Source organism: Lemur catta, unplaced genomic scaffold, assembly GCF_020740605.2.
Source record: "Lemur catta isolate mLemCat1 unplaced genomic scaffold, mLemCat1.pri scaffold_67_ctg1, whole genome shotgun sequence".
Taxonomy (NCBI): Eukaryota; Metazoa; Chordata; class Mammalia; order Primates; family Lemuridae; genus Lemur; species Lemur catta.
In genome coordinates, this window is record NW_025423866.1 from 786,039 (window position 1) to 810,850 (window position 24,812).

A 24,812-nucleotide genomic window follows, 5' to 3' on the forward strand; every position below is an offset into this window, starting at 1 on the left:
TATGAGTAGCTATATAATTCATTAATAGATTTGATAATGAAAATCCAGTCTGATTTCTCTTTATCAAAATGAAGCATTAAATGGATGTTGGCGATTTTATTTGTAATCTGTTATTCTCTAACCTTACGTACCTTCCATGGCTTCCTTGGTGATTTCATTGGACTCTTTTTCTTTTTTTTGTTTCTTTTTTTGATTGGTGATAATCAGAAGAGCATTTATGAGGAAACCGTAAAACCACATTTGGGGCCATCTGGGAAGAAAACTCCTTTCATAAGGAATTCCAGTAAGTATAATGCCATATATGGTGTCTCTCCAAAAGAGTATTATTTGATTTGTTGCTTCTTGTAATCAGTTGTCTAGATTTAAACAACAACAGAAATAATTACCTATCTCCTGGTTTGTATTATTGCCCAATTATGAGAAAGTTCCGGGGTTGTAATGTCAAAGACCTAGAAAACTCTAAGTGCCAGAAGAGTCATCGTATAGTAACAGAGCCTTGATTCTGAGCCTGAATTGTGGGTTTTAATTTTTGTTATTATTATTATTCTACAATCCAATGATGCATTAATAACATATATTAGAAGATGGTAGTCAGGCAGGGTGATTTTGAGTGTGAGCCCTGGAGCTAGATCACCTGGGCTCTAGCCCCGTTTCAGATACTTACTATTATACTAATGAACACGTTAGCAAGTTTTTAAACCTCTTTGTGCCAGGATTTTCTGATATATTAATTGGGGAAAAGAATACCACCTGCTCATGATGTTATGGTGAGGATTAAATAATATAAATCTTCCAGAATAAGTAGGTTTGTCAATAAATATTTGTCAAAAAAATGAAGTCCCATTTTTCAGATAAGAAAACTGAGCTTCCACCACTATTAAGAGCCAGGATTCAAACTTATAACTTTCTGACTAGAAGTTTCTTGCTTTTTTCCTAATATATCACAATCACTTCCCTTTACCTTTTTATAGTTTAACAATTTCCTTTCCTATTGCATCATTTTAAGTATCTAAGGAAAACTGTAAACTAAATAATATTTAAAAATTGACACAATCCATTGTTGGGTCATCTTGAAATTCTTAGTAAATTTTGTGCAAAGAGACCCACACTTTTGGTTGTCACTGAGTCCTACAAATTATAGAGATGATCCTTCATGTAATCTTATTTATTTGGAAGGTTTATCTCAAAATACAAAATGACCCAGACTTCCTGGCCCTCTAGATTGGAATTATATTAGTGATGCTAGGATAAGCCATAGCATAGATTCTTACTTCTTTTTGGGCTAAGAGACTACATAGGCTAATATTTTAAGGAAATGAATAGTATAAACAATGAACAATGAATGACAGACAATGGAGACTCGGAAGGTGGGGGAGGAGGAGGGTGGATGATGAGAAAATACAATACCCTAAAGCAATCTACACATGTAACAAAATTGCACTTGTGCCCCATAAATTTATATAAATAAAAAGAAAATGAGCACTAAAATTCTCTTAAATCCATTCATCAGACCATACTTATCTAAGAGTTTACTATATGCTCAAAGAAGTGGTTCCCAAATTAATTGCGCACGTCATGGCACACATGCACAAGCACAGAGATGGGAACACGCAAATCAAAGGGCTCCTGGGGGTCCATACATGAGCACGTTCAAACCTCAAGGCCAAGAATTCTGGGGCTTGGCTCCAGGCCTCTCCTGGCCATCCCTGATTTCTGAGGCACATTTATAATGTCTGGCATGTGGATTAGCAAACCCTTCAATAAATTCAAGAGACATTCCATGATTTTCAAAACAATTATGAATGTGTTGAAAATAACAAAAATTCTGAAATGTGACATTATAGCTAGGAACACCCATAGTGCCAGCCAAAAATAGGAATCCTACTATATAGACTCACAACGTACCCTCAGCTTGCAAAAGCCCAAATCCTATGTGGCATCAATAAAATGCATTTTGGAGATGCTGAGAAAGTGAAGACGCTACTTTACAAAGCACCAACTTTCACCAGCAATGTTACCTCTATTCAGTTTCACAGTAAGGACAAAATTTTGTAATGCCTGCAAATCATGCCCGTTAAACTCGTTTCACAGCAGCCAAAGAGTTGGTTTTCACGTATCTAAAGATATCAATTTCTCCCAACTAAACTGGGGTATCATTGACCTACTTGTGCTCTGGGAAGGCACGTATATTCTTGGAAGGGCAAGGGAATAAAGAGATGCCGGTGTAGAAGCAAAAATCACAAAATCACAAATTTGGATAAAAATTTGCATGCATGGTTTGGCACTGCTAAACATTGCAAATTGGAAAACAAAAACTCTCAAAGTACGTATGGTCTTTACAAATGACAGCTTGCTTATATTTCTTGATGAATTTATTTCTTGACAGAAGGTCAGTTAATTCTAAAGACCAGTGTTCTTATGGGTTTTCAGGGTGCATTAAATTTTTGTTCTTATTGAGAGTATGCTGCTTTTTCCAGGTTTCCTGAATTTAGGGAAGGAACAAAGCTGATTGTCAGCTTCAAGATACATCGTCTTGGTGGAAGCCAAATATTAGGAATTGATTCATTTTTATATGTGTTAGGCTGAAAGCTCATAACTATGTGAAGGAATCTTACAATGGTTCTTTTAAAAAGCTGATATTTTTGGAAGGTGAAGATTCACTCCCTAAATTTTCTAACTGTACAATTCACATACTAGTTTAAGGAAAAACAAAGATTAATGATAACGTATGGGGCTACTTGCTTGCACAGTGAATGGTTGTAGATTGGGGGTAATTGGTATTTATTCTCACCCTGTCCATGATAATACAGGTAGCTCCTTGCTGATGTCACTGTTTGGAGACAGGGAGGGACAATAACTGAAATTTCAAAGAAAACCCTGAAATGAAGAGGAAAAGATTATTAGAGAAAGAGCCCATATTAAAATGAAAGAGGAAGTATAGAGCACAGACTCCTGAAATGACTCTGCCAGGCAAAGCCATGAGGAACACTCTGGGCAAAGCCCCACCTTGATCACAATGACTTTGGCTTGTGGCACATTCAAGGACCCAGTGAATGCTCTATCTTGGCAAAGCAGTTTTGGCGCAGTAGTAACTAAGAAGGATAGTAGAGATTTAATGGTAAATACATTCTTCAGCCTTTCTGTTAATATTAACATCCAGTGGGGAAACAGAACAGGAACCACTAATAATGAAAATGTACAGTAAATTTATGAAATGATTCCAGGGAAATCTTTAGAGGTCCTTAGAGAAAGTCACCAGTGTCAGCAGTAAAAGGCACCTCTATGCTATCAGTTCCTTTTATAAGAATGTTTGTCCTTGGCCCTGAGAAAACATTGGCTTACACGTGTATAACTTCTAGTAATTTAGGTTACAATTCTCTCCAGTGTTTGCTGGGACCAAAGCCTGTTTGGTCAGATACAATACATCAAAATTCCACGCCCCTATTTTACTCTATTGTTTGGAGGACCTTTCCAGGAAAGAACACTTCTTCCATGTTGAAACAACTCGTGTATAAATAGATGTCTTGAGCTTTTCAAAAGAACAAGGAGCCATAGGGAAGAAACAAAACAAACAAGTCAAATCAAAGATTGTTCTTTACACCTCCTAAAAGACTTCTTTGTAAAGAGATTCAACAATGACTTTAAAAAAAAAGTAGATGATAATGCTACTTATTTATTTTTGCATGAATAGTGTATGTACATATAGGAACATAATTCAACAATTAGGAAATGGAATACAGTGAGGAGTTTCTAGCCCTCCCTAACCCTTGGTCCAATGGGTATATGATATAATCAGTTTGTGATCATCGTTCTAAAGCAGAGTTTCTCAACCTTAGCACTGTGAACATTTTGGGCTGGACAATTCTATGCTGCAGGGAGCTGTCCTGCATATCATATTAATAGAATGTTCAGTAGCATCCTGGCTTCTCCCCATCAGATACTAGTATCAGTCCCTCCCTCTCTCCCCAGATACCACACCAAAAATGTTCCCCACACATTCGCAAATGTCCTTCAGGGAGACATTTAACAATGTATCTAAAGAAAACTCTGTAAGGGTACATAAAGAGTATTCTCACTGTTTGGGGGAACTGCACAGTCATTCATTAAGTGAGTTCTGAAAATGTATTTAGCTGGTAACTTATTGATGATTCTTTATATATGTTTGCATTATTTGCAGTTCCATGCAGGGTTGCAATAAAAAATTTTATACATAGGTCTTTTAAATATAAATATGTAAAATTTTAACTTTATTATAAACTCCTGGAAGAAAAACTGCTAGGTGAAAGGCTGTGTGTTTGTAATTCTGACAGGTATTTCCAAACAGTTTTCTTTAAAGAACATACAAATTTACTTTCTCAGCAACAATATATTCTTGCCAACAGAGTGTGATGTTAACATTTGGATTTTTGCCAATCTCATAGGTAAAAATTGGTAGCTCAGTGTTTTTTTTTAATTTTCATTCCCACATTAAGAGGTTAAGTAACTTTTCATTTGTTTAAGATCTTATATATCTTTTTATGAAATGTCTATTTGTATCTTTTACTCCTTTAGACTGATTTTTAGAAGCCATTTAACTATTATGCTCTGTGTCTATTACATGCATTACTATATTTTTTTATCCAGTTCATTGTATTTTGATTTGATTTGCTTATGGAACAGGATAACGAGTTCATAAAAAACATGGTGTATGAGTGTGGTGTGTGGTGTGTGTGGTGTGTGATGTGTGGTGTATGAGTGTCATGTGTGTGGTGTGTGGTGTATGAGTGTCATGTGTGTGGTGTGTGTGGTGTGTGGTGTGTGTGTGGTGTGTGATGTGTGACTGTGTGGCGAGTGCAGTGTGCGGGGTGTGTAGTGTGTAGTGTATGAGTGTCATGTGTGTGGTGTGTGGCATGTGACTGTGTGGTGAGTACGGTGTGCGGGATGTGTGACTGTGTGGTGTGTGGTGAGTGTCATGTGTGCGGTGTGTAGTGTGTGGTGTATGAGTGTCATGTGCGTGGTGCATGAGTGTGGTGTGTGGTGTGTGGTGTATGAGTGTCATGCGTGTGGTGTGTGGCGTGTGACTGTGTGGTGAGTGCGGTGTGCGGGGTGTGTGACTGTGTGGTGTGTGGTGAGTGTCATGTGTGCGGTGTGTAGTGTGTGGTGTATGAGTGTCATGTGCGTGGTGCATGAGTGTGGTGTGTGGTGTGTGTAGTGTGTGGTGTATGAGTGTCATGCGTGTGGTGTGTGGCGTGTGACTGCGTGGCGAGCGCGGTGTGCGGGGTGTGTAGTGTGTGGTGTATGAGTGTGGTGTGTGGTGTGTGTGATGTGTGGTGTATGAGTGTCATGTGTGTGGTGTGTGGTGAGTGTCATGTGTGCGGGGTGTGTGACTGTGTGGTGTATGAGTGTCATGTGTGCGGTGTGTGGTGCGTGGCGTCTGACTGCGTGGCGAGCGCGGTGTGCGGGGTGTGACGTCCGTCGCCCACAGGCGCAGGCCGGCGCAGCCCTGTCCCTGCCGAGCAGGCGCCGCGTCTCTGGGGCCACAGAGCTGCGGCCCGCGGGAGCGAGGAGGAGCCGAGCAGCGGCGCGAGCTGGGACTTCGCATCTGACACGGGAGGACCCCGTCCGTGGGCGCGTGGTGGGGACACTGCGAGTCCCGGGACTTTTCCGGGGACTTGGTGTGGGGCAGTTGGAGCCGCGAGGCCCTGGAGCTCGTGCTGTCCTGGGACAGCAGGGCTGCTCCCGTGCTGAGGACGCGGGGCGCCCTGGCGGTGCGGCTCGGTCGCAGGGGGCACGTGGCCCTCGGCCGCCCGGGCGCTGGGACCCCGCCCCGCCTCCCCGCGGCTCCGGCCGCAGCCGCCGCCCAGGTGCAGCCGCCGGGCGTCCCCGCGCGCCCCTCGCCCGCCCGCGACTTCCTGGTTTGCGGAAGGTGCCGCGGCGCCGGCGCAGGAACTGCGAGGCCGGCTGCGGGGGCGGCGGGGGCGGCGGAGAGGGGCCGGCCACGCCGCTGCTGTCGCGGAGGCTTTGGGGGGTGGGGGGCGGGCGTGGGCCCGCCGCCACCGCCACCGCCGCGGCCGTGAGGAGCCCCCTGCCCGGCGGCGCGACCCCGGCGCCCGGGGCAGCGGCTTCCAGGCCGGCGGGTCGGCGCTGCCCGGGCGCGGCGGTGGGAGCGCCGGTGTCGCCGCGTCGGGGGGGGAGGGGCGGCCGCGGCGCCGCCCGCTGAGGGGACCGGCCCGTCCCGGGTGTGTCCGGCGGGACGGTCGCTGCCCTGTGAGGCTCCGGGAGGGAGGAGCGTTGAGGTGGAGCGGTCGCTATTTGAAGCGCTTTCTGAGCATCCAGGTCACCGTGTCTTTCTGACTTGCATTGACCAGTGTGTCTCGCTGTTCCTTCTGCAGTTTCTTCTCGTTAACTTGGCCTCTGGCGTTTGTGGACGAGGCGCCGGGTCTGCACGGTGCCCGCAAATGCCACGCGACTAGACGGCACTTTGTGTGTGCGCTACAGTATCCGTCAGTGGCTGTTACTTCAGGAGATTGGGTAAAAAGCGGTTTAATAACGATGGTGACTTTGTTTCTAGGTGTCTCGGAGGCGTGAGCTGCGCATTTCCCTCCTGAAGCTCCGGGGAGAATCCCCCTCCCCGCCGCCTCCCGCCGCCCGCGCCCGTCAGCGTCGTGTGTTCCCGTCACTGGGAACGGCCTTTCGGATCTCACAGAAGCATGACTGAACCAATGTTTAACTTTTACCCCTAAGAGAGGTACTAAAGGGCATTAGGCAAATAGGAAAATTGTGTCATTTGGAACTGTTTTCATTGTTTGACAGCTGGTGGAAAGGGGGAGTAAGTCCACCCGGGAGGCTGCAGAAGGAATCAGAGTTGAGATTTTTTCCCACTGAAACCGGTTAATGGTGGGAGGGCTGAGGAAATGTGTATCTGTGAATTAATTTATATGGCTTGTCACTTTCTATGTTTCTAGATCATGTCTTGTAACAAAAATTTTCTAAAAATCAGTATTTATTTAGAAGTCAGAGCTGGCTTTATTTTCTTGAAGGAGGTACGTGTTAAAAACAGCCAATGTGTAATACAGAGACACTAAAGTCTCATCAGCAGGAATAACTGAAAGATGGTAACACTTTGGACTTGTGGTATCAGAGACTAGGCCTATTTTTACCCTCTGATGGAAAGAGAGATAAAACAGAACTCTGTTTTGAAAAAAAAGTGTCTTAATAGATTTCAATTTACAATTTGAAATTTAACCAATGAATAGGTTAAACGTGTGGCAAGTTAGTAAAAACAGTAAGTTCTGACTGATGCAAACCAGCCTTACAGTTTGTAGCGGGTAAATTTAATCTGGGGGCTGATGTCCAGTTTCCCCAATGATAATTGGTATGAAAGAAGTCTTTTTTTGTTATCTTTCGAGTCTCTGAATAGTTTGCTACTTTAAACATGCCTAAGTACCGTAAATACATCTCAAGGAAAGTATATGCAAAGTATCCCATTCGTGGACCTTTACAAATGTCCTATGGTGATCTATTAATAGAACGTGGCAGGTGGAGCCAGGTATTTGTCATTTACACTCAGATTGCAAGTCCTTGGAAGAAAGGCTGAGAGCTTGTGTTAAGCTCCATTGGCAGGATCTAAAAACACTTAGGGACACACTGGCCTTCCAATTTTGGATGCAATAAGATAAAAGCGATGATTTGCATTTATACAGCACTTGATTTATAATGTAATTGCCCATATATTATTTGACTTGTAATACAATTATTCTGTGAAGTGGACAAGGCACTTTATTTTTTTTTTTAAGGTAAGAAAATAGTCTCAGAGGTTAAATGCTTTGCCCCAAGTCTCAGATCTCAGCTCCTAAATATCAGTAATCTTAAATTTCTAATCTGAGAAACATTTTCATTGTTATTTCTGCTATACTGTAGTCATATAGTTACATTTAATATGTAGAGGTAAGAACAAGATTAGTCTTAGAATTAAGAAAATACAAGCTTTATGGAGATGCTTATTTGTTATAGGAAATAAATATAACAAAGTTTTTTTTTTTTTTTTTTTTTAGGGCCAATCCAGAAAGAACCTTTGACTTGGTATTGAAAGTGAAATGTCATGGCTCTGAAAATGAAGGTATGTGTGTTCTGTAAATTCTTCAAATAACTGATTGAGTCTGTCAAAGCAAGTGTTAACATTGTGGAGTACTGGAACATGATAGTATCAGAAAATAATAGTACTAAATGTGTATTCTGCATTGAGTGTCTCAGGTTTCTGGTAGTAACATAGATGCTAGGTCTTTGCCTTGGGGATATAGAAATCATGAATGTTATCTGTGCAGCTTGAATTTCAGGTGTGTGTTAAGCCCATATAACTTACAACTCAACTTTACCATGATTCATTGATAAAGTTACTGTTAGTTTTGGGAAAGGGTTTGTCTTTTCATTTTCTTTCATTTGTGTTTGAAAATTTAGCATCTTTTTAAAAACATTAAGGCAGATTCTCTGCCAGTATCAACGGAAGCTACACCAATTCCCTTCTAATGTTTCTGGAATGCAGAATGTAGACTGAGTAGCCCCTTGGGCTGGATTTACTTCAGTGGCATAGCACTTTCAGAGAGAGAGAAACAATGGCGTCACATTACTTGGAAGGGTTTCAGTTGTCAGTTCTGTATGATTTCCTGAAAATATGAGAGTATAGTACTTTAATATCATGATTGTTATAATTTCCCCCCACATTTGCTATATTGTACATGTGCATGTGTGTGTGTGGGCATGGGTAGCAGACAAGAATGAAGAATGTCTCCTTGCTTATTCTTCTAATATTTCTTTGCATGGTGCATCTTCATGGATATCTCCAGTGTAGGACCTTCCTTGTAGTGCACTCAGATCCTGGATAGCATGATGGTTAAGTGTGGGGTTTTGTGGAGACTAGTGGGCTATCCTAAAGCCTTAGTGGAAAGTTTACTGACACTCTTATCTCCAGAAACCAGCCAGCAATTATCTTCTATTAAGCAGTTTAGAGCTGTACACCTTAAAATAGAGGAGCCCCACCCAGCTGTGGTGAAATGGGCACAGCTAATTTTAGGTAGGAAGTCACCCACATTTCTGGCTCCACCAGCCCTGCCTGCTGCACCTCTGGCCTATTTGAACTGCTGCTGTTGTCAGGTATGTCCACGGGCAGAGAGTGATCCTAAGTTGCAGGGAACATTCTCTGATTAAAGAAGTTATTTTGTGTTGTCCTACATGGAGTAAAGTTTGTCCATTTGCATTCTTTCCAGGCCCAATGAAGTCCTCTTTGCAGAATGGGTACTCAAATGGATATATTATTTTTTCAGTTCCAGTTTAAATCTATTCTGTAGTGTATTTGTTATGAATTAATCTTGAAAATAATCATAGCATTACCTAAGGTGTGTGGAATAATGCTCACCTGATGTTGTTGGTAAAATAGGCTAAATTCATTTGGAAAATGTGGATTTTCCATAACTTTAAATTCATGCTAAAGTGATCTTGAAAGATAGATCAGTCTGCCTTATATAACATTCAATCTATGCACGAGTAAGAGAGGTTGTTACCTTTTCATAAAGACTTGTGAGTGGTTTACTCCCTCCTTCCTCCCTTCACCGGTTCCTACTGTTCATGAACTGGTCATTCCAGTTTGTATCTTCTATTCCTGCCATGCTTTTATTACTGTCTTTCTGCTGTTACTGTTTAAATCACTAGTTTTTAGAAACATCTTCATGTGTATTTTAAGTTTATCCAGCTTAGTAAAATTTGAAATATAATAAATGATTAAAGTAAGCAATTTTGGTTTCTCTAGGTTGCGATTATGGCTAATTGGCACAAAATTCTAAAGATTTTTTTTAAAAGCTAAACTCACCCATGCAAAAACCAGTAACCTTTCTTCTTTTGAAGAAGGACTTAAGTAGTATGATAACTAATATTTTAGTGTCTAACAAGTTACAACTTTTTGTGCCCTAAAAGTAATGCTATCTGTAAGAGTAAAAGTAAAATTTTATGTTGAATTGAGTGTTTATGTAATGTTTTCTCAATTTTCTGTTTTATCGCTAAATCTTAAATGGATAAAGTGCAGAAATTATTTAAAAAGTTATTGGAATATTCCTATTTAACTGTCAGTACTTATTTTTATTTTTATTTTTTTTTGAGACAGGGTCTTGCTCTGTCACCCAGGCTAAAGTGCAGTGGCATCATCATAGCTCACTGCAACCTCAAACTCCTGGGCTCAAGTGATCCTCGTGCCTCAGCCTCCTGAGTAGCTGGGACTACAGGTGCGTGCTACCACGCCCGGGTAATTTTTCTGTTTTTTGTAGAGATGAGGTCTCATGCATGCTCAGGCTCATCTCGAACTCCTGGCCTCAACCACTCTTCCTGTCTTGGCCTCCCAAAGTGCTAGATGTGAGCCACTATACCCAGCCCTTAGACTGTTATTTTCATCTGCATTCAAAGCTGGGTCACTAACTGTGTCCAAGTTTAAGCCACAGGACAGGCAAGAGAAATACTTAAGGGAAGAAATTTCTTAGGCAAGGTAGGGGAAAATTTGATACGTCACTTTCCTTGCTAAGAACTTAGTCACACAGTGATACTACTTAGGTATAAGGGAGATTGGAAAATGTCATCTTTAACTTTATGACCAAGTGCTGAGGGAAAAGGGAAAAAACATTTAAGTAGATCAACCGTCATTTGGCCACTCATGCCTGTACTGAATCGGCATCTTGTATGATTTTAGGAGCTCACCCCAGTCCAAGCAGCTTGGACACGTTATTGGCCCAAACTTGTTTTTTGTTCTTCCTTTTGTTTTTCATCCTTCACCTCTGATGCAAACCCTTACTTATCTAATTTCTAAACTTAAGCTGCTGTACGTATCAATGGATTTAAAAAGAGACAGCAGGGAAGAATGGTGGGAATGGAGTTACTCTTTGTGCTAATTCTAGCTCAGCTGGCCAAAAATGGCCAGTTACATTTGTAGTAGAAAAGCACTTAAAACTGTGAACAAGCTTCATAAAAGTGTCACATATTAGCTAAAAATTAGTTCTTACAGGAAAAACCTTGACTGGCCTCCATCATGCCATAGCATTCTCTTTTGTAGCCTTCTGTTATGTTTCTCCCATATTTTCTTCTTCCTTTTCTTCCCTTGTGCTTCATTTATTCTCAGAATGATTTATTTCTAACATTAAGCTTTCTTAAATTTTTAGAAGTTGGATAGTTAATATATTTTATCATAAGCCAGATCAAATTTAAATTTTTAAAGGAAGCATTGAAATTCTTGATTTTTGGTTTGTTGGAGGAAGTGACTATACAGAAGTACTTTCAAATAAGAATGTTTTGTTATAAAGCATTCTTGTTTCCAAAGTTAAGTTACTCTATAAAATAATTAATTTTTCTATTAACTATGATAGTAGTCTAATGCTGATGGATGTATTAATATATAGTATATTTATGAGTATATATGCATACTTACTGATGGAAATTTGGAAAATAAAGACATGCATATACAAGAAAATATAAATCATGCCTAATCCCATATTCTAGAAATTACCATTGGTAAATGTTTCCTTCATGTCTTGAACGTACATACAATATTGATTTTTAAGAGTCATGGTTAATTGGTTGTCTCTTTTCCATCATTTTACTTAGGCATAATTCATGGACAGAAAAGATATTTAATGATAGGCATGATAGATCTATTTAATCTTAGGTTTTGTACCATTCTGTTAACTATTATACATATATAGATTTAACTAAATTTATTTTCTTATATTTTTCTGTTTTATCAATGTTCCTTTTAATTTTGTTAAATTTTGTATACATTTTTTTTCTACAGAAGTAGGAACGAAATATTTAACATTTCCTGCCAGTCATTGCTTATGCATTTTGTTCCAAAGTCCTCAATTTAAATGGTGTTCTTTGCCAGGCTTAGATTTTCATGTGACTCTTTTTTTTTTTTTTGAGACAGAGTCTCACTTTGTTGTCCCCGGGCTAGAGTGAGTGCCGTGGCATCAGCCTAGCTCACAGCAACCTCAAACTCCTGGGCTTAAGCGATCCTACTGCCTCAGCCTCCCGAGTAGCTGGGACTACAGGCGTGTGCCAACATGCCCAGCTAATTTTTTCTATATATACTTTTTTTTTAGTTGTCCAGATAATTTATTTCTATTTCTAGTAGAGACGGGGTCTTGCTCAGACTGGTCTCGAACTCCTGACCTCGAGCAATCCACCTGCCTCAGCCTCCCAGAGGGCTAGGATTACAGGTGTGAACCACCGCACCCGGCCAATTTTCATGTGACTCTTAAAAGAATAGCACATACTTCTCCAAATCAGACATCTGCTATGTATAAGCATTGATTTTTTTTTTCCTCATAAGAATAAATTTATTTCTTTTGTGAAGTTTGTTGGTCATGACCTATTGAAGTTGTCAGGCTAATCATCATTATAGGTTAAAAAAGGGCATGTTTATATTTCTCCTAAAATTTGGGGAATCAATTTATATTACTGTATGAACTATGTAACCCATGATTTATTCTTGAATTCTGAATACTATAGTCAGTGGTTGCACTCTTACCTCTCATGAATTCCTATCCATTGTAGCCTTTTGAACTATTCTGATTATTCTGCACAGTTTATTTTTTACATTATTCATGTTAAATATTATGGACAATTTTGAAAAAAGGAAAAAGATTCTTTTTATACCAATAACATAAAAATATCTATTTTTGTGCATTTTGTTTCAGATTTCACTATGAGCTTATTTAATATGATTATAATCATATATAATAAGTTTTCACTTAATAATTTTCAGCATTAGTTGTTTCCATGGATGTGAATTATAAGGTTATATTTTAAAAACTGTAGTCCTCCCCACAATCATTGTAAATATTCATGAACTCACCCATAACTTAACATACTTAAGGGAATTGTTTTTCTACTGACATCATATGACCAAATTTAAATTTGTTTAATGTGTTTAACATTTTACAGGTTAAAAAAATTTACAAATAGTTTTTATAAGTATGATTTGTTTTATGTATGACTTTACTTCTGTTTTAAAGCTTTAATTGAATATCTGCTTTTGGTTTACTATTTGTCTTTTGTTCAATATTAAAAACTTGTAAAATATATAAATATTAAGGGATGTGAAAAGATATGACAGTTTTCTTTTGACTTCTGCATTTTGACCAGTTCCTTCAGCGATAAACACAATAGTAAACTTTCTAACGAGAAATATCTAATATAAAAACTGCAAATAAAAAATGGTCTATTGTAATATTTTTGAATGTATCCTTTAGTTAGATTTTTAAGTGCAGGAGATTAGAATGTCATAAATAAGCCTGTGCATTATTTTAAGAGAGCGTATAGAGGAAGGGGTTGTATGTTAGTAAAATACATTTACTGACCCATGTGTGAATTGGTGACCAAGATTGTTAAAGCATTGAGTTCTAAAGGTTTTTCTCTTATCTTTATGTGCAACAATGGAAAGTTTTACCGTGTGGTCACATAACATCTTCATCAGGTTCTCAACAGGATACCTTAGTTAATTTTCAGCTGAGTGCTTGACAGGATTTTCTCTGGCTAGCTGGTTGGGTGAGAGTCTAGACACCGAGAGGCCAGGCTTTCGTTTCCTCACAATCTCATCATTGTGCGTGTTGAGTAGGAGCAGCTTCCTCTGATGTAGGGCTCCAGGCACAAACAAGGAAGACAAAAGACACAGCTTTTGTTCTCCAAGAGAGGAGCTAATCCGACTGCTGCACACTGTGAAAAATTATAAAGAGAGGAAAAAAAACTTTCCTGGAAGGTGAAGGGTTAACAGTTTAACCTCTGACCGCAAAATAAGCCAGTAAGAGGGGAAAAGTGTTGGGTAAGGTAGAAGAGCAGGAGGAGAAACACTCATCGAGGTCTGTGTGTTGTGTTTATGAAAACAGGTCAAGCAGATGACTGTCAGCGATGGATACTTGAGTTCTGATAGTACACATGTATTTCCAACTGTGTCTTTTGACTTACAGTACTTAAACATATATTTAAACTTCTTAATTTGGAAAGTATATGTTGCAGACCACACTATAAATGCAGGAAACAATAGATATGTAATGTTTGTCTTTTGCTCTTTTTCCCTAATTAAAAAGCTGCATTACGGACTTTTGTCAAGGTATGAATATTTATTTCATTATACGAGAATAAAATCTGGATCCTTTTTATTCATTTTTCCCCAGTTTCCTTATTTAATATGATCGTGTATCTCTGCAGAAATAGAAAAGTTGAGTAGAGCACGTCTCTGGTACATATTAAGACTCCTATTTGGTCTGTGGCATTTTGGTGCCTATTCTGTTAGTACATACAGGTCTTCAGGTGGTCAGTGTTGTTATGAAATAGTATACAAGTCCAGGTAGGAGATGGTTGTAGTGCTAGTGTAAAAAGAATTTGGAGATTTCTGTCTGATCTTATATTGATATTAGTTATCAATACTGAGAATTTAGTTATAATCCATTTAGAACTGATGGAAGTTAAGGTGTTAATCCCTGTGTCACCTGCTGGCTTGGACCTATCGATCTGGACCAATTGCTTCTCCTTCTCCTGTCAATCAGATATCAGTCTTGAACAATAATTAAGGTTTTCTGCATTTGGGCTCTTTGCTTGGCTGTGTTAGTGTATGTAACTTATTCCTGAGAGTAACCACGTGTAGACGTGGGTGAGCAGCTGCTTGTGTTGTATTGTTTGCGGCTGTTCTAAGGTGCAGGATGCTGTGGTGTCATCTTGTGATGACTCTCCTCTTGCTCTGACTCCCTTTGGTAGTATGAGGCGCTTGTTCCCGTGGTTGCCTCGTTTCACTTTTACTCTGAAAAACAGAAAAGGAGAAAGAGGGGGAGAAACAGAGGCTAGAGATTGTGCTGGCTATCCAGTGATAAAGAGGTAAGGGCAAAGAAAAAGGGTAGAAAGTAGAAGGTGGCAGTGAGCTGAAGGAAAGAGACAAGAGGTGAAACACGTGAAATGTACACGTTAGGTCGGAGTGGGCGGTGAGCTACTGTGCAGCGCTCTAAGTTTTCAGCTAATAAATAGTTGATGAAAATTTGATAAGGAATCATTCCTTAAGACAGAAGTACGCAAGGATGGTGTAAAACAAGTGACCAGACTTAGGAAGGTCCTGGGGGTGGAATGAGGTAGATTTATGTGAAGATAAAGAAAAAATAACAGCCAGTCATTTTGCCTCATGCATTATCTCCATTCACCATGGCCAAATGTCTGCATCTGTGTCTTAGCATTTTCCCCCTTTTGCCTGACAGTACTGAATATGATGATAGTTAATGACGTAAGGCTTCCGAAGTGTCAGGCGCTGTTCTAGGCAATGTGTGTATGTAGGCTCACATGGTATTCATGAAATGTTTAATTATTTTTCCCAACATAAAATTAGGTGATTTTTTTTTCATAAAAATTCTAGCTTTTCTTGAAAAATCACAGTGTCTGTCAACACTGGGCCCACTTTCCACGTGGCTGGAGCTGGATGATGCTGCCTTCTTGAGAAGGCGTCTGGGGTCTCTTTTTTACTGCATCCTTGTGTTGTTTCCTGCAGGCTCACTGCACTGATTTACACCACCTGCATCTATATGTGTGGGTACACCTGTGTGCTCTAAAGGCATTTCACCTTGAAATCTTTTTCTCCCTTGTACCTATAAAGAGGGAATATATTTATGTAACAAATAAATAATTATACCTTGACTTTTTCATAGGTTTTAAAGAAGATCTTAATTTTTTAAAAGCTTATGCGACATTTAAACATGATTTTATGCTGTTTTCTAAATTCTTTGTGTTATGCCTGTGCTTCTCCACATGGAGTCTGGGGGGCTGTGGGGATCCTCTGGAGTCCTTCGGGGGTTCTGTGAGGTCAGAACTATTTTCATGATAATCCTGATATGTTATTAGCCTTTTTTACTCCCATTTTCACAAGTAGGTGGTGGACTTTTCTATAGGCTTTGGGATGAAGTTATTGCTCCAATGACTGATGAAGTGTGTACTTGGGACAGTAAACATCATTTGCAGTAACTCACCTAAACAGTAGTTCTTTGATGACCTCAGTGATATCTAAGAGTAAAAATAATTCCTGAGACCAAAAAGTTTGAGAACTTGTGTTCAACGTTATGGAGGCTAACTAAAACACATCAGCAGCCAATGTCCAAGGACAATTCTGCATAATTACTATTTTTTCTATGTAATTACTGTTTAATTGACCATTTATTTCTTGAAGCGTGGTGCTTTCTTAATTAGTGATGGCTTTACCCTGTTCATTTGCTTGTTATCTTTAGTGAAAACATATAAGGGTGGAACACTTGACTCTCTTTGATATCAACAAGTATTTGATTCATTATATTGCCTTTAAATCAGAATTGATCAGACTTATATTAAAGTAGGCTAGCTACTTAAAATAAGCACGTTGATATAAGTAAATTAATGTCATGAGATTTACTCTGAAAAAAGTGATATGATAGGGAAGAATTTTATATGCATTATATATTTCCATTGGCTGGAAGGAATGAAAAATAAATTCCATGAAAAAAATTGAAAAGACTGCTTTTATGAAGTATACAGAAAAAATAAAAAACATGATTTCTGCCTTCAGGATCTTTATTTAAGTGAGGAAATATAAAATAGTTAAGTAGAAGTGTAAGGCAGTATAACATATTTCAAAATAACTGGCTTAGATGATATGTATTGCCTGGAAGTGAGACCGTCCGTGAGGTTGCAGTGTTTTGGGAAGGCCTCACAGCAGTGGTCCAGAACAGAGCAAAGAATTTGGAGATACAGATAAAAGTGAACATAGTATTTGAGGAAGGGGGTACAGCATGTATTGAAGTATGAGTAAATCCTTGGAATTTGTCATTTTATGTACGTGAAAGACTGGATGCCTGGATTGAATAGAAAATTTATATTGGAATGTAGAGGGAAATAAATTTTAGGTAGGATGGAATTGGGTCAGAAGTGCCAAGTTTGCTACATTGACTGGTCTTAATATGTAGAGTTATTTATTGTGTTAAAATTTGAATATTCTACTTGAGGTATTAAATACCAACATAGATTGAGGAATTGGGTTTTCTCAGTGTAAGCAGTGAGAAGCCACTGAATATTTTTCTTTGAACAGGGGCATAATAACATTATTTTAGGCTGGGTGTGGGGTGGCTCATACCTATAATCTCAGCACCCTGGGAGGCCAAGGCAGGAGGATGGCTTGAGCCCAGGAGTTCAAGGCTCTAGTTAGCTATGATTCTGCCAGTGCACTTCAGCCTGGGCAACAGAGCGAGACCCTGTTTCTAAAAACCAAGACAAAGGACAACACTATTTTAAGGAATTAATTTAGTGGCAGTGGGATGAGAAGAGCTAAGTGTCAGCCAGACTAGTTAGTAAGAATTTAGAGTAGGGTTAGAATATGACAGAAGAGGAATGGATGAGAACTACATTTCAAAGGAAGAACTAACATGATTAGCAGCCGATTAGATGTAGAGGATGAAGAAGGTGTGTTAAGGCTGATTCTGAGATTTTCAGCTTTGGTGCCTGGGTTTCATTAGTAGAGTGAGAAGGGTATGATCAGTTTAGACACTAAGGGAATGGTGTAATGAAGTCATTGGAAAAATTTGGCTTAAGATACGAAATTTTACTTTATGCTTATGAACATCTATAAAAAACACTAATGTTTTACATGTGGAATTATGTATTATGTTGTAGTTTTGAGTCTAGTTTGAAACACCTGAAGCTTGAAAAAAGGCTGAAATTTTTTTTTTTTTTTCCAGAAAGATTGAGGTAGTTGTTCCCAACCAGCGCTACACATTAGAATCACCTGGGGAGTTTTAAACAAAAATTAATTGCAGACATTTAGTATGGTATGGGATAGGGTAAAGAGGCCACCTTTTTCTTTTTTAAATGATGTTCCTTAGGCAATTTAATGAACAGAAAGGGTTGAGAACCACCACATTTATGTAGAGGAAATAATTTGTGAGATACGGGAAATAGAGTTTCAGTAACAGCTTTTGGGTTTGTTTTAAATTACATGTGGTGATGTTCCAGCTTTTCAACAAGAGAGAAAAGAGTTAAGTTCTCTTGTGAGAGATTTAGTTGGACATGGGGAAGAATTTTTATTTATTTTTTAAAAATTTTTATTGATTTGTGGGGTACGTGTGCAGATTTGTTACATGGACATATTGCATAGTGGTGAAGTCTGGGCTTTTTATGTCACCTTCACCCAGTGAGTGTACTTAGTACCCATTAGGTAATTTCTCATCTCCCACCCCTCTCCCACCTCCCACCTTCCACCCCCCTGCCCCTCCGAGTCTCCAGTGTCTGTTCTACTGGGAAGAACTTTTTAAGACTGGTCAAGTGAGGCCATGGGAGTGGAGAAGGGACAAAGGAATCTGTAACTGGTTGTGATCAATTAGTTGTAAATACCACTGCACTCAGAGCATCCTACTGGGAAGAACTTTGAACCATTAGATTTATTGGACACTGCAGGAGGGAAACTTGGGAGGTTCGTGGTAGTGTGTGTGCGGAGTGTAAATGGATACACCCAGTTTGGTGTAATGTGAAGGAGCCGGACACGCAGGGAGAGGGAACAAGGCCTCTTGTGACCCCTCTAGCCTATAATCTCCAGTACGTGGTTATTTTCATAGGTAAACTCACGTGACAAATAATCCGTGTGAAATTGTGTTTGCTCTTGCAGTCTGTGTATTATAGAAGTAGAATTCAGTCTAGTTGGCCTCAAAACCAGATCACTGTTTTCTATTCTCAATGCCTAGCAAGGTCTTTCTAATATAATTCCCAATAACTTGATATTATGTGTTTTAAGAAAAATGAGTGAAAATTACTCTAGGAGTTAATAATTGGTAAGCATGTTCAGACTAACAGCTTTCTGTCCCTACAAGGAAATGATTCTTTTTGCCAATATCAGTGTTATATTTACCAATCATAATATTGACCTCAAAGGTTAATGGTATAAACTCATTATTAGTTAAGGAAGATGCTATCAGGGAAGACTTTAGAATTAAAAAATTGCTTAATTAGTAACAGTGAAATATTTGTTCACATCTCTACTTCTTTCATAGTATAGCAAGAGAGACCTGAAATATAATACCTGGGTTATGCTTGTTTTGCTTATCATTGTACTTTGTCATTAACAAGTTTCTTAATTTTATCATAGATATTTTAAAAGTGTTGCCCACAAGTCCATAGGCATCACTAACTTGAGGGTGGAGATGACACATTGAAATTCAGACTCAGTTGTTGCAGCTTGACGACCTTTATCTGAGCGCCTTCTGGGTCTTAGTCCAGTTTGAGGTGTTCACTTTGGTTCCTATGTCCGTGGTCCCCTAGGGGCGTCTCACAGGTGGAGGAATCGCTCGTCTCCCTCAGCTGCTGTGCCTCATGCCTGTCCCTGCAGTCGTCTCCGTATGACTGACGCAGTCGTCTCTCCAGACCTTGCTTGGTGCTCCACCAGGATGATGCTGGTGATGCTGGCTGGTGCTGGCAGGGACGCGTGCCATCACCTTCGAGCACTGTTTGAAGTGCACCCTGTGTCACTGCTACTGCTCTTGTCACCTGGGCTGCCATTCGTGATGGTGTTGCCGGTCCTTTGTACTTTCAGCGCCACTTGATCCTTCACAGCCCGCACTGTGAGTCCAGTCCCTGCGGAGTAGGGAGGCAGCTTCTTATGGTCTGTGTTGAAGTTCTGCAGACCTAAAGCTCATTAGTCATTCTATGAAACACTTTCCACAGTGCCCGCTTGCTGACAAGGTCCCTGAGTTAGATCAGGTTCATAAACACCCGCTGTAATCCACTGGGAGAGTTTCCCTCTGACTCGTAGGCCTCTATTGCTCTTGGGATGAATTCTGTCTCAGGAGGGTGGATCATCTTATAAATCTTATATTATTTGCTGTCTTCCCTGCTATTTCACCACAGATTGTCAATATATGTCTGAATTCTAGTCCTAGTATCTATAAGGTGAAAGTTCTTTTCCCAGGATGTTCATTTAAAATATTATTTGAATTATTCAGTAGCCTCATACCTGGGCTCATTATTTTGTCACTTTTCAGTTTATGCTCAACACAGAAGCCAGAGTGATCCTGTTGAAATATGTGAGACCATGTTACCTCTCTGCTCAAACTGTTCTGTGGCTTCCTTTCCCAGAGTTCAAGGCAAGTTCTTCTTTATGACTCTTAAGGTTCTTTATGTTCTTCTTGTTTCCTCTTATCTTTCTGGCTTCATCTAGTCTCCTTTTTTCATTTAATACTGTATTTTGTACATTTTTTTTCATATGAGCAAACGTAATTTTTTCAAGACTGTAATCTTTTTCAGGGCTGTATAGTATGTTATAGAATAATAATAATATAACCATTTTCATATTGATGGACATTTAAGGTTATTTCTAAAACTTTGTCAATTGCAAACAGTGCTTCAATAAACATTGTTGTATATATTGGTCTGCATACATGAAATATATGATTTCTTGCATTTTACACTTTCCTTAGGGAGAATTATTCTTTTTTCCTGCTGTTACAATCTTTAGACACTCCTTTAGTGAGAATCTGTTCTTGGTGCATGTTTTAGTTTTTGTCTTTCTGAAAATATCTTTATTTTGCCTACATTTCTGTTTACACGGTTTTAAATGACAAGGATACTTTCTTAAAGGTTTTGAATATATTATTCCACTGTCTTCTGGCTTCCATTGCTGCTATTGAGAAGTCTGCTATCAGTGTAATAACGTGTCTATTTTTCTAGTTATCTCTTTTCTCTGTAGGATACTTTTAAAGTTATCGACATCATTTTGTGCTTTGCAACTTCGTTATCAGGCCTCAAATGTCTTTCTTGAGCTCTAGCTTGGGCTTGTTGTGCTTTCTGAATCTGAAGCTTATGTTGTTTGCCAGTTTTGGAAAAATCAGTCTTTATTTCTTCTAATATTATTTTCTTCCCTCCCCCATTACACACACTCCATTCTCTTTGGTCTGATTTTTTAGAACTCTAAATAGATCTGTGTTGTTATTTTGGTCCCCATTTTTCTTAACTTCCTTTAGGTTTCTCACTGTTTTTATCCTTGTGCCTCATTCTGTTTACTATCTTTTGTGTCTGATTTATTTCACTATTTCTCTTCTCAATTTTATAAGATTTGCTATTTATTCTATCCATTGAGCTTTTAATTTCAAAAATTATATTTTTGAAGTTCTAGTTTTCAAAATCTGTCTTTAAAAATCTCTTATTGTTTGCTCATACTTGGAATCCTTATTTTCTTTTTTAAACGTTTTAGATATTTTTATTATATATGTTGTTTCAGATAACTTTAATATCAAAAGCCTTTGAGGCAGGAGCAAAACAAAATATTTTAATTCTGTTTCTGATGGGTTATAATCACAGGTGTTTAGATTTTCTATAGTAATTTTGAATTGCAAATTTATGTTTGGCAAGACCTGAGTTGAGTATTTCTTCTTCCAAAGGATATTTATATTTGCCTCTGTCCTGTGCCTGATATGAGATCTCTCTGGGATTACAAAATCAATTCCTAGGCTTTGTAGATAAAAAGATAAGTAGTTATTGCATTTACAGTAAATTTCTTAGTGAATTTATTTGTTGAGTCTTAAGTATATTCTACATTTAATTTGATCCTAACTTGGATGTATTCTGAAAGAAATGTGACACATGGCTTAATTTGGTTCTTTAATATTTTGTTTTATTGTATTTTCATTTTAAAATATTTTTAGTAATTCTTAATGTAGCTTACAAATATTTTCATCTTAGTAAACTTTGAGTCATTTTAATAGTAGGTATGATTCTACTCATAAATTTTAGCTTATTTCCAAATTATTGAAACTGTGTGTTATATCTAGGAGTGCCAGGAGTCTGTTGCACTTCAAACTATCTTTATGTCAAATGGGAAAAGCCTTCACTAAGTTTGCATTTCTACACAGAATTATTTTTTGGTGTAATATGAAAATTAAATGTTATGAATAAAATGAAACTGTTTTATGAGAGGGTCAGTTAATTTTACATTTCTGAAGTTTCACGCTAAGGCTGTGTTTCTTTAAAATGTTTTAGTTCAAAGAGTTAAATATAAGGGATATTGTGAATAAAAATACATGTTGTCTTTTTGTTTAATCACATACTTGTAGGAAGAATTATTAAAAAACACTGTCTCATGCTAAATTAAAACATGGCCTCTTGTCTTCCTTCCTCTTTAAGGGAATCATAATAAAAGCTATTGCTTTAGGATAGGATGCACATCTTAGCTGACTAAAAGGTGTATCAGGTTTTGTATGACAGATCGTCTTTCTGCAGGCAACCTATTAACTTCTTTTTCCCCTGTGTTCTTATAAAAACTTAGTGTTGGCTTTTTATGATTGATATCTGAAAAATGTCAAAACATTGATTCTCAGTTGGAAGTTCCTTGTCATAGATTAATCAGAATTGAACATCTGTGGAACAGCATTTCTTTCCCTTTTTTGTTGTTGATTTTTTTTTTAACTCTCATGAAGGGCCCTTGGGACAGATGGCCCCTTACTGTTGGTTTGATTACCATGATCACCCACAGCTTCAGAGGAGTGCCAAGAAAAGAAATTGCTTTCTTTGTCAAGGTGTTTTCAATTCAATTCTCACCCATTAGCCCTGTTTGGTTAAGTTTGGAATTACTCTATCAGGTGATTGATGAGAGTTTTCATTTTATTATAATAGGTCTTATTTAAAAGGAGTGGAAGTAGTAAAATGATATATCTAACACGGTATGGATTATATGAGATTCTTAGAAGTTTCATTTTCATTACCTTAGTTAGAATTTGCTAATCTATGAGCAAAAAGAGCTTCCTTATTTTGAGTTGTGATGCTAATTTTAGGTTATTCTGGGGAGAAATATTTAGAACGACTAGAATTATCCATTAAGTTGTTTCTATGGTTTGCATTTCAAAAGCACCAAAATTATTTTACAGTAGTAGAAGCAGTTTGATTTTCCAGATGACTCTTTAGAATGAAGATAATCACAATGGGATCATTACATTAGATTTTATTTCTATCACTGCTTATGTACATTTTTAGGATGGTGAACAAATGGACAAATTTCCAAATTTGCTTGCTTTTAAATGTGTACATCATATAAAGCAACAAATAGAAGTGTGATCTCTATTTTTGCAACTGGTTATAAAGTAAAAGATCTTGAAATAATGTTTTCATTTCTATAAGGTTTTTGTGCATGTAAGTCAAACTTAACATGATTATATGAAGAATTATTTTAATTCCAGATTGAGAGGATATTAATTTGAATACTATTAATATTCTTTACAAGGTTTCTTCACATACAGATTTCCAAGTATTGTTCAGAGGAAGTCTGTAAGATTTAGGCCATTGTTTTACAAAAAAAAATTTAAATACTTGTTTTGCTGAAAATATCTTCTTGTAGATAATTAAGTGTGAATGTACTTTAAACTAGTGTCCAGTGAATGACCATTAAAGTCAAAGGTAACCAACCAGAGCAAACTGGGTTTACTTGTGTGGTGCTGTACGTGCAGCGGCGTGTTTCAGAGAGGATGTCCTGCTAGAAGCCGGGATACCTGGATTCCAGTCTTGGCTTCGATAGTTACTAGCTCCAGAACCGCAGGATGAAATATAACTTTCCTAAGTCCGAGTGGTAAAAAGTACCTTTAAGGTCCTTTCTCATTCAGAAAATTCTAAGATTCTATCCATATATAATGAAACTTTTTGTGAAAATACAAAATAAACAAAAGCCTTAAATTTTTTTACATTCACAGATACACCTACTGTGCATTTACCCTTCTGTTGTTCAAATTGGAACTTAATTGCTTAAATTCTACAAAGCAAAGCATTCTAAGAAACCACAGCAAAAAATATTTCCTCACGTATCTGACATGGAAAGGTACAGACAGATGTCTGTCTTGTTTAGATATGGACTGTCAGTGTGTCTGTATGTGGCGTACATAGAGGAAATGAATAGCCAGTATATCTTTATGTTCACATAACTAAAGTTCTCCATCAATTATATAGGTCCAGTGTCATAAAACACTCAATTTTGAAATAAAATTCTTTTCTTTGGGATATGGAAGTAGAATTATCCTATTAGTAGACTTACTAGCACAGAAAGGGTTTTAAAAACATTTTGGTAGTGTTTTTCTTTCTAAAAATATTTCCTGCTGTAATTGCTCTGGGTGGTGTTTCTTCTTGGCCCTGTGAAGATCTACCTATTGTCAAATAAAAAAATATGTAATAAAGAGAATTTTTAATTATTTATTGCCATATTAGAAAGAATATTTACAATCAGGAAGTATTAAATTCCTTAACATGTGACACATAATGGTAATCGTTGTGAGAGATACATGATCTGTGCTATTAGCTCTCAAAGTCTGGTGCTTAGACGAGTAGTGTCAGTATCACCTGGGAACATGTTAGAAATGCATGTTCTCAGACCAGCCTCAGAAGTTCTGTGAGTAGGACTCAACAGTGTGGATGTGTAGACATTTCTGTTGCACGCTAAAGTTTGAGAACTGCTGAACTAGACCTTTAAAAGGATACTAAAATTCTATATTCTCATCTACATGTTAGCTTTAAAATAATTTGTACACACATCTGATTATGTTTTATCAAGATTATTTTTAGTCTGAATTTAAGATTTTTCAGCAATGAATTTGTTTTTGTTTTCACTATTGCTTGTAGTCTTAACGTTTGTAATGTTGTGCAGTCTGTAATATTGTGTTTTTTTTATTACTGCTTTGTCAGAATGAGTGATATTTTTCCATCAATGCTGTAAATCTGTGTTTTGCTGGGGTACATGCAAGGAAAAATGGCATGGTGTTGGTTCTCTGGCTTTCTGGTTT

General features: G+C 38.1%; 1 long non-coding RNA gene across 6 annotated transcripts in view; it reads left to right on the forward strand.

Annotated features, from left to right (window-relative positions):
• Positions 1-5,529: 5,529 nt before the first annotated feature.
• The window catches only part of LOC123630008, a 32,860-nt gene continuing 13,577 nt past the window's right edge, over positions 5,530-24,812 (forward strand). For 3 of the 6 annotated variants that reach the window (XR_006732522.1, XR_006732523.1, XR_006732525.1), the window contains exons 1-3: positions 6,177-6,462; positions 6,551-6,727; positions 8,034-8,098. This is a non-coding gene — a long non-coding RNA (uncharacterized LOC123630008). Of the gene's footprint in view, positions 5,600-6,176; positions 6,467-6,550; positions 6,728-8,033; positions 8,099-10,132; positions 10,170-24,812 lie in introns of those variants that run through there. The other 3 variants (XR_006732524.1, XR_006732521.1, XR_006732520.1) reach the window with 3 other exon arrangements.